Source organism: Anopheles funestus, unplaced genomic scaffold (genome assembly GCF_943734845.2).
Source record: "Anopheles funestus unplaced genomic scaffold, idAnoFuneDA-416_04 scaffold_15_ctg1, whole genome shotgun sequence".
NCBI lineage: Eukaryota > Metazoa > Arthropoda > Insecta > Diptera > Culicidae > Anopheles > Anopheles funestus.
In genome coordinates, this window is record NW_026045320.1 from 397,795 (window position 1) to 408,228 (window position 10,434).

Below are 10,434 nucleotides of genomic sequence, written 5' to 3' on the forward strand. Positions count from 1 at the left end.
CAATTCACACTAATCCGTATCTATCCGGTTCGAAGGACCAAAAATGTGAGAAACCTCACGAAACCAGTCGTGCGAGATTGTTTCTTTCGCAAAATCTTTCCGGAATCCTTTTAATACGTGTAACGCGCGCGATGATCGGTTAGCTACTGTGTATTCATTTGTCCTTAAGTTCATTTACATCGAGTTCATTTCCTAATCCTAATAGTTCATTAATCATTGCCCTCGATCGGTTGTCATAATTACTCCTCTAGTGCAGTTTTTAGCTAAGGTCTATATTGCATGTAAATATCCGTGAAATATTTCAACTTAATTTTAATTAATTCAGATAAATCTCAACAACACCTTAGCCAAGACACATTAGCCAAGATACCTTAGCCAAGACACCTTAGCCAAGACACATTAGCCAAGACACCTAAGCCAAGACACCTTAGCCAAGACACATTAGCCAAGACACATTAGCCAAGACACCTTAGCCAAGACACCTTAGCCAAGACACCTTAGCCAAGACACCTTAGCCAAGACACATTAGCTGAAAGACATAAGCCGAGACACCTTAGCCAAGACACATTAGCCAAGACACCTCAGCAAAGACACATTAGCCAAGACACCTTAGGCAAGACATCTTAGCCAAGACACATTAGCCAAGACACATTAGCCAAGACACATTAGCCAAGACACCTTAGCCAAGACACATTAGCCAAGACACCTTAGCCAAGACACATTAGCCAAGACACATTAGCCAAGACACATTAGCCAAGACACATTAGCCAAGACACATTAGCCAAGACACATAAGCCAAGACACATTAGCCAAGACACCTTTGCCAAGACACATTAGCCAAGACACCTTAGCCAGGACACCTTAGCCAAGACACATTAGCCAAGACACCTTTGCCAAGACACATTAGCCAAGACACATTAGCCAAGACACATTAGCCAAGACACATTAGCCAAGACACATTAGCCAAGACACATTAGCCAAGACACATAAGCCAAGACACATTAGCCAAGACACATTAGCCAAGACACATAAGCCAAGACACATTAGCCAAGACACCTTAGCCAAGACACCTTAGCCAAGACACATTAGCCAAGACACATTAGCCAAGACACCTTAGCCAAGACACATTAGCCAAGACACCTTAGCCAAGACACATTAACCAAGACACCTTAGCCAAGACACCTTAGCCAAGACACATCAGCCAAGACACATTAGCCAAGACACCTTAGCCAAGACACATTAGCCAAGACACATTAGCCAAGACACCTTAGCCAAGACACCTTAGCCAAGACACCTTAGCCAAGACACATTAGCCAAGACACCTTAGCCAAGACACCTTAGCCAAGAATCATTAGCCAAGACACATTAGCCGAGACACCTTAGCCAAGACACATTAGCCAAGACACCTTAGCCAAGACACCTTAGCCAAGACACATTAGCCAAGACACCTTAGCCAAGACACCTTAGCCAAGACACCTTTGCCAAGACACATTAGCCAAGACACCTTAGCCAAGACACCTTAGCCAAGACACATTAGCCAAGACACCTTAGCCAAGACACCTTAGCCAAGACACATTAGCCAAGACACCTTAGCCAAGACACCTTAGCCAAGACACCTTAGCCAAGACACATTAGCCAAGACACCTTAGCCAAGACACCTTAGCCAAGACACATTAGCCAAGACACCTTAGCCAAGACACATTAGCCAAGACACATTAGCCAAGACACATTAGCCAAGACACCTTAGCCAAGACACCTTAGCCAAGACACATTAGCCAAGACACCTTAGCCAAGACACCTTAGCCAACACACCTTAGCCAAGATACATTAGCCAAAATACATTAGCCAAGACACATTAGCCAAGACACATTAGCCAAGACACATTAGCCAAGACACATTAGCCAAGACACATTAGCCAAGACACCTTAGCCAAGACACATTAGCCAAGACACCTTAGCCAAGACACATTAGCCAAGACACATTAGCCAAGACACATTAGCCAAGATACATAAGCCAAGACACATTAGCCAAGACACATTAGCCAAGACACATTAGCCAAGACACATTAGCCAAGACACCTTAGCCAAGACACATTAGCCAAGACACATTAGCCGAGACACATTAGCCAAGACACCTTAGCCAAGACACCTTAGCCAAGACACCTTAGCCGAGACACTTTAGCCAAGACACCTTAGCCAAGACACATTAGCCAAGACACCTTAGCCAAGACACCTTAGCCAAGACACATTAGCCAAGAGACATTAGCCGAGACACATTAGCCAAGACACATTAGCCAAGACACTTTTGCCAAGACACCTTAGCCAAGACACATTAGCCAAGACACCTTTGCCAAGACACATTAGCCAAGACACCTTAGCCAAGACACATTAGCCAAGACACCTTAGCCAAGACACATTAGCCAAGACACCTTAGCCAAGACACATTAGCCAAGACACATTAGCCAAGACACCTTTGCCAAGACACATTAGCCAAGACACATTAGCCAAGACACATTAGCCAAGACACATTAGCCAAGACACCTTAGCCAAGACACATTAGCCAAGACACATTAGCCAAGACACATTAGCCAAGACACATTAGCCAAGACACATTAGCCAAGACACATAAGCCAAGACACATTAGCCAAGACACATTAGCCAAGACACATTAGCCAAGACACATTAGCCAAGACACATTAGCCAAGACACCTTTGCCAAGACATCTTAGCCAAGACAAATTAGCCAAGACACATTAGCCAAGACACATTAGCCAAGACACCTTTGCCAAGACACATTAGCCAAGACACATTAGCCAAGACACATTAGCCAAGACACATTAGCCAAGACACCTTAGCCAAGACACATTAGCCAAGACACCTTAGCCAAGACACCTTAGCCAAGACACATTAGTCAAGACACATTAGCCAAGACACATTAGCCAAGACACATTAGCCAAGACACATCAGCCAAGACACCTTAGCCAAGACACATTAGCCAAGACACCTTAGCCAAGACACCTTAGCCAAGACACATTAGCCAAGACACATGACCAAAGACACATAAGCCAAGACACCTTTGCCAAGACACATTTGCCAAGACACCTTAGCCTAGACACCTTAGCCAAGACACATTAGCCAAGACACATTAGCCAAGACACATTAGCCAAGACACATTAGCCAAGACACCTTAGCCAAGACACATTACCCAAGACACATTAGCCAAGACACCTTAGCCAAGACACATTAGCCAAGACACATTAGCCAAGACACCTTAGCCAAGACACTTTAGCCAAGACACATTAGCCAAGACACATAAGCCAAGACACATTAGCCAAGACACATTAGCCAAGACACTTTAGCCAAGACACCTTAGCCAAGACACATTAGCCAAGACACCTTTGCCAAGACACATTAGCCAAGACACATTAGCCACGACACATTAGCCAAGACACATTAGCCAAGACACATTAGCCAAGACACATTAGCCAAGACACATTAGCCAAGACACCTTAGCCAAGACACCTTAGCCAAGACACATTAGCCAAGACACCTTTGCCAAGACACATTAGCCAAGACACCTTAGCCAAGACACATTAGCCAAGACACATTAGCCAAGAAACATTAGCCAAGACACATTAGCCAAGACACATTAGCCAAGACACCTTAGCCAAGACACATTAGCCAAGACACATTAGCCAAGACACATTAGCCACGATACTTTAGCCGAGACACATTACCCAAGACACCTTTGCCAAGACACATTAGCCAAGACACATTAGTCAAGACACATTAGCCAAGACACCTTAGCCAAGACACCTTAGCCAAGACACATTAGCCAAGACACCTTTGCCAAGACACATTAGCCAAGACACCTTAGCCAAGACACATTGGCCAAGACACATTAGCCAAGACACATTAGCCAAGACACATTAGCCAAGACACCTTAGCCAAGACACATAAGCCAAGACACATTAGCCAAGACACATAAGCCAAGACACATTAGCCAAGACACATTAGCCAAGACACATTAGCCAAGACACCTTAGCCAAGACACCTTAGCCAAGACACCTTAGCCAAGACACATTAGCCAAGACACCTTTGCCAAGACACCTTAGCCAAGACACCTTAGCCAAGACACATTAGCCAAGACACCTTAGCCGAGACACATTAGCCAAGACACATTAGCCAAGACACATTAGCCAAGACACATTAGCCAAGACACATTAGCCAAGACACATCCCGGTGTGCAGAGAGCGAGAGAAACGGACCAAAAAATGGTGGGAGAAATGGTCCGAAGCGCCATGTAAAAAATGGTCCGAAGGAAGACATGGTCGGACCATTTCCTATGTGCTAGCATAGGGCAAAAAAGAGAAACGGACCATTCCTAGCATTCCATTGCAGAGCGCGCTCTCCGTATTTCTGTCGTTGTGTGCGTGTAGGTTCAAGCAGTGATCTTCGGTTCCACGCACGAATGATGCCGAAGAGGATGACGAAAACACGATCCTTCGCTGCACATAGGAATACAGTGCATACGATACGGGCAAAACCCACAAGAAGAAGAAAACACAATCCTTCACTGCATGTACGAATGGGGTGAGCGAACGGCGAACGACGCCAGCAAGAAGCACAAAAGTAAGACAAAAACACGAGCATGTACTGCATAGAACCGCAGTGCCTGAGCGTACAGGATATTTGACATCATTTTTCACCAAATCAAATGCGAAAACTAATTTGCGGCTTAATGATCGTACGGCACAAGATCAACCAGAACAATAATCACTATTTCACACACAACACACAACACCAACTGTATTCATCGGCGTGTAAAAAAGCGAAGAAATTTCCACAACATGTACCGAAAGTTTTTTTCCTCACTTCAATTCAATGCGCTTGCCGAAGCAAGCACGGAGTGAAGGGAAAAAACTAACACCACACGTTAATGGTTTGAAAAGACATACAAATTCTAATTAAATCGCAACACTTGTTTAAATACTGCACTGCACAAAGCTAAAGCGCACATTTCCAATCCTCCGCGCAGCATACACGCACAGATTCAAAATTTTCTAAGTCCCACAACACGTCCGCCCTGGACTTAGCGCACAGCAAACTGAGCCTTTCACTATGTGGGTTTTACGCTAGAGGAAAGAGGCAGGATGAACAGTTCAGGACGAGATGCAAATAATTCTACCTTGAGCAAACTCTGTCGATTTACACATACAATCAAAGAACCCTTCTTTTTACACAGATCCGCTCTCAAAATAGTGAAGTTTTGGAGAGAAAACCCGTAGCGACCAACTTTGTCCTAAACTTTTACCGAAACTACACGTCAACGGACCAAAATGGTCCGTTCGTCTCGCTCTCTGCACACCGGGATTAGCCAAGACACCTTTGCCAAGACACATTAGCCAAGACACCTTAGCCAAGACACATAAGCCAAGACACATTAGCCAAGACACCTTTGCCAAGACACATTAGCCAAGACACCTTAGCCAAGACACATTAGCCAAGACACATTAGCCAAGACACATTAGCCAAGACACATTAGCCAAGACACATAAGCCAAGACACATTAGCCAAGACACATTAGCCAAGACACATAAGCCAAGACACATTAGCCAAGACACCTTAGCCAAGACACCTTAGCCAAGACACGTTAGCCAAGACACATCAGCCAAGACACCTTAGTCAAGACACATTAGCCAAGACACCTTAGCCAAGACACCTTAGCCAAGACACATTAGCCAAGACACCTTAGCCAAGACACCTTGGCCGAGACACATTAACCAAGACACATTAGCCAAGACACCTTAGCCAAGACACATCAGCCAAGACACATTAGCCAAGACACATTAGCCAAGACACATTAGCCAAGACACATTAGCCAAGACACATTAGCCAAGACACATTAGCCAAGACACATTAGCCAAGACACATTAGTTAAGACACCTTAGCCAAGACACACTAGCCAAGACACATTAGCCGAGACACCTTAGCCACAACACATTAGCCAAGACACCTTAGCCAAGACACATTAGCCAAGACACCTTAGCCAAGACACCTTAGCCAAGACACCTTAGCCAAGACACCTTAGCCAAGACACCTTAGCCAAGACACCTTAGCCAAGACACATTAGCCAAGACACATTAGCCAAGACACCTTAGCCAAGATACATTAGCCAAGACACCTTTGCTAAGACACATTAGCCAAGACACCTTAGCCAAGACACATTAGCCAAGACACATTAGCCAAGACACCTTAGCCAAGACACATTAGCCAAGACACATTAGCCAAGACACATTAGCCAAGACACCTTAGCCAAGACACATTAGCCAAGACACATAAGCCAAGACACATTAGCCAAGACACATTAGCCAAGACACATTAGCCAAGACACCTTAGCCAAGACACCTTAGCCAAGACACCTTAGCCAAGACACATTGGCCAAGACACATTAGCCAAGACACCTTAGCCAAGACACATTAGCCAAGACACATTAGCCAAGATACATTAGCCAAGACACATTAGCCAAGACACCTTTGCCAAAACACATTAGCCGAGACACATTAGCCAAGACACATTTGCCAAGACACATTAGCTAAGACACCTTAGCCAAGACACATTAGCCAAGACACCTTAGCCAAGACACCTTAGCCAAGACACATTAGCCAAGACACCTTAGCCAAGACACATTAGCCAAGACACATAAGCCAAGACACCTTTGCCAAGACACATTAGCCAAGACACATAAGCCAAGACACCTTAGCCAAGACACATTAGCCAAGACACATTAGTCAAGACACATTAGCCAAGACACCTTAGCCAAGACACTTTAGCCAAGACACATTAGCCAAGACACCTTAGCCAAGACACATTAGCCAAGACACATTAGCCAAGACACATTAGCCAAGACACATTAGCCAAGACACATTAGCCAAGACACATTAGCCGAGACACCTTAGCCAAGACACCTTGGCCAAGACACATTAGCCAAGACACCTTAGCCAAGACACATTAGCCAAGACACCTTAGCCAAGACACCTTAGCCAAGACACATTAGTCAAGACACATTAGCCAAGACACATTAGCCAAGACACATTAGCCAAGACACATCAGCCAAGACACCTTAGCCAAGACACATTAGCTAAGACACCTTAGCCAAGACACCTTAGCCAAGACACATTAGCCAAGACACATTAGCAAAGACACATAAGCCAAGACACATTAGCCAAGACACATTAGCCAAGACACATTAGCCAAGACACATTAGCCAAGACACCTTTGCCAAGACACATTAGCCAAGACACATTAACCAAGACACCTTTGCCAAGACACCTTAGCCAAGACACATTTGCCAAGACACCTTAGCCAAGACACATTAGCCAAGACACATTAGCCAAGACACATTAGCCAAGACACATTAGCCAAGACACATTAGCCGAGACACCTTAGCCAAGACACCTTAGCCAAGACACATTAGCCAAGACACCTTAGCCAAGACACATTAGCCAAGACACATTAGCCAAGACACCTTAGCCAAGACACTTTAGCCAAGACACATTAGCCAAGACACATAAGCCAAGACACATTAGCCAAGACACATTAGCCAAGACACTTTAGCCAAGACACCTTAGCCAAGACACATTAGCCAAGACACCTTTGCCAAGACACATTAGCCAAGACACATTAGCCACGACACATTAGCCAAGACACATTAGCCAAGACACATTAGCCAAGACACATTAGCCAAGACACATTAGCCAAGACACATAAGCCAAGACACATTAGCCAAGACACATTAGCCAAGACACATTAGCCAAGACACCTTAGCCAAGACACCTTAGCCAAGACACATTAGCCAAGACACATTAGCCAAGACACATTAGCCACGATACTTTAGCCGAGACACATTACCCAAGACACCTTTGCCAAGACACATTAGCCAAGACACATTAGTCAAGACACATTAGCCAAGACACCTTAGCCAAGACACCTTAGCCAAGACACATTAGCCAAGACACCTTTGCCAAGACACATTAGCCAAGACACCTTAGCCAAGACACATTGGCCAAGACACATTAGCCAAGACACATTAGCCAAGACACATTAGCCAAGACACCTTAGCCAAGACACATAAGCCAAGACACATTAGCCAAGACACATAAGCCAAGACACATTAGCCAAGACACATTAGCCAAGACACATTAACCAAGACACCTTAGCCAAGACACCTTAGCCAAGACACCTTAGCCAAGACACATTAGCCAAGACACCTTTGCCAAGACACCTTAGCCAAGACACCTTAGCCAAGACACATTAGCCAAGACACCTTAGCCGAGACACATTAGCCAAGACACATTAGCCAAGACACATTAGCCAAGACACATTAGCCAAGACACATTAGCCAAGACACATCCCGGTGTGCAGAGAGCGAGAGAAACGGACCAAAAAATGGTGGGAGAAATGGTCCGAAGCGCCATGTAAAAAATGGTCCGAAGGAAGACATGGTCGGACCATTTCCTATGTGCTAGCATAGGGCAAAAAAGAGAAACGGACCATTCCTAGCATTCCATTGCAGAGCGCGCTCTCCGTATTTCTGTCGTTGTGTGCGTGTAGGTTCAAGCAGTGATCTTCGGTTCCACGCACGAATGATGCCGAAGAGGATGACGAAAACACGATCCTTCGCTGCACATAGGAATACAGTGCATACGATACGGGCAAAACCCACAAGAAGAAGAAAACACAATCCTTCACTGCATGTACGAATGGGGTGAGCGAACGGCGAACGACGCCAGCAAGAAGCACAAAAGTAAGACAAAAACACGAGCATGTACTGCATAGAACCGCAGTGCCTGAGCGTACAGGATATTTGACATCATTTTTCACCAAATCAAATGCGAAAACTAATTTGCGGCTTAATGATCGTACGGCACAAGATCAACCAGAACAATAATCACTATTTCACACACAACACACAACACCAACTGTATTCATCGGCGTGTAAAAAAGCGAAGAAATTTCCACAACATGTACCGAAAGTTTTTTTCCTCACTTCAATTCAATGCGCTTGCCGAAGCAAGCACGGAGTGAAGGGAAAAAACTAACACCACACGTTAATGGTTTGAAAAGACATACAAATTCTAATTAAATCGCAACACTTGTTTAAATACTGCACTGCACAAAGCTAAAGCGCACATTTCCAATCCTCCGCGCAGCATACACGCACAGATTCAAAATTTTCTAAGTCCCACAACACGTCCGCCCTGGACTTAGCGCACAGCAAACTGAGCCTTTCACTATGTGAGTTTTACGCTAGAGGAAAGAGGCAGGATGAACAGTTCAGGACGAGATGCAAATAATTCTACCTTGAGCAAACTCTGTCGATTTACACATACAATCAAAGAACCCTTCTTTTTACACAGATCCGCACTCAAAATAGTGAAGTTTTGGAGAGAAAACCCGTAGCGACCAACTTTGTCCTAAACTTTTACCGAAACTACACGTCAACGGACCAAAATGGTCCGTTCGTCTCGCTCTCTGCACACCGGGATTAGCCAAGACATATTAGCCAAGACACATAAGCCAAGACACATTAGCCAAGACACCTTTGCCAAGACACATTAGCCAAGACACCTTAGCCAAGACACCTTAGCCAAGACACATTAGCCAAGACACCTTTGCCAAGACACATTAGCCAAGACACCTTAGCCAAGACACATTAGCCAAGACACATTAGCCAAGACACATTAGCCAAGACACATTAGCCAAGACACATAAGCCAAGACACATTAGCCAAGACACATTAGCCAAGACACATAAGCCAAGACACATTAGCCAAGACACCTTAGCCAAGACACCTTAGCCAAGACACGTTAGCCAAGACACGTCAGCCAAGACACCTTAGTCAAGACACATTAGCCAAGACACCTTAGCCAAGACACCTTAGCCAAGACACATTAGCCAAGACACCTTAGCCAAGACACCTTGGCCGAGACACATTAACCAAGACACATTAGCCAAGACACCTTAGCCAAGACACATCAGCCAAGACACATTAGCCAAGACACATTAGCCAAGACACATTAGCCAAGACACATTAGCCAAGACACCTTAGCTAAGACACCTTAGCCAAGACACATTAGCCAAGACACATTAGTTAAGACACCTTAGCCAAGACACACTAGCCAAGACACATTAGCCGAGACACCTTAGCCACAACACATTAGCCAAGACACCTTAGCCAAGACACATTAGCCAAGACACCTTAGCCAAGACACCTTAGCCAAGACACCTTAGCCAAGACACATTAGCCAAGACACATTAGCCAAGACACATTAGCCAAGACACATTAGCCAAGATACATTAGCCAAGACACCTTTGCCAAGACACATTAGCCAAGACACCTTAGCCAAGACACATTAGCCAAGACACCTTAGCCA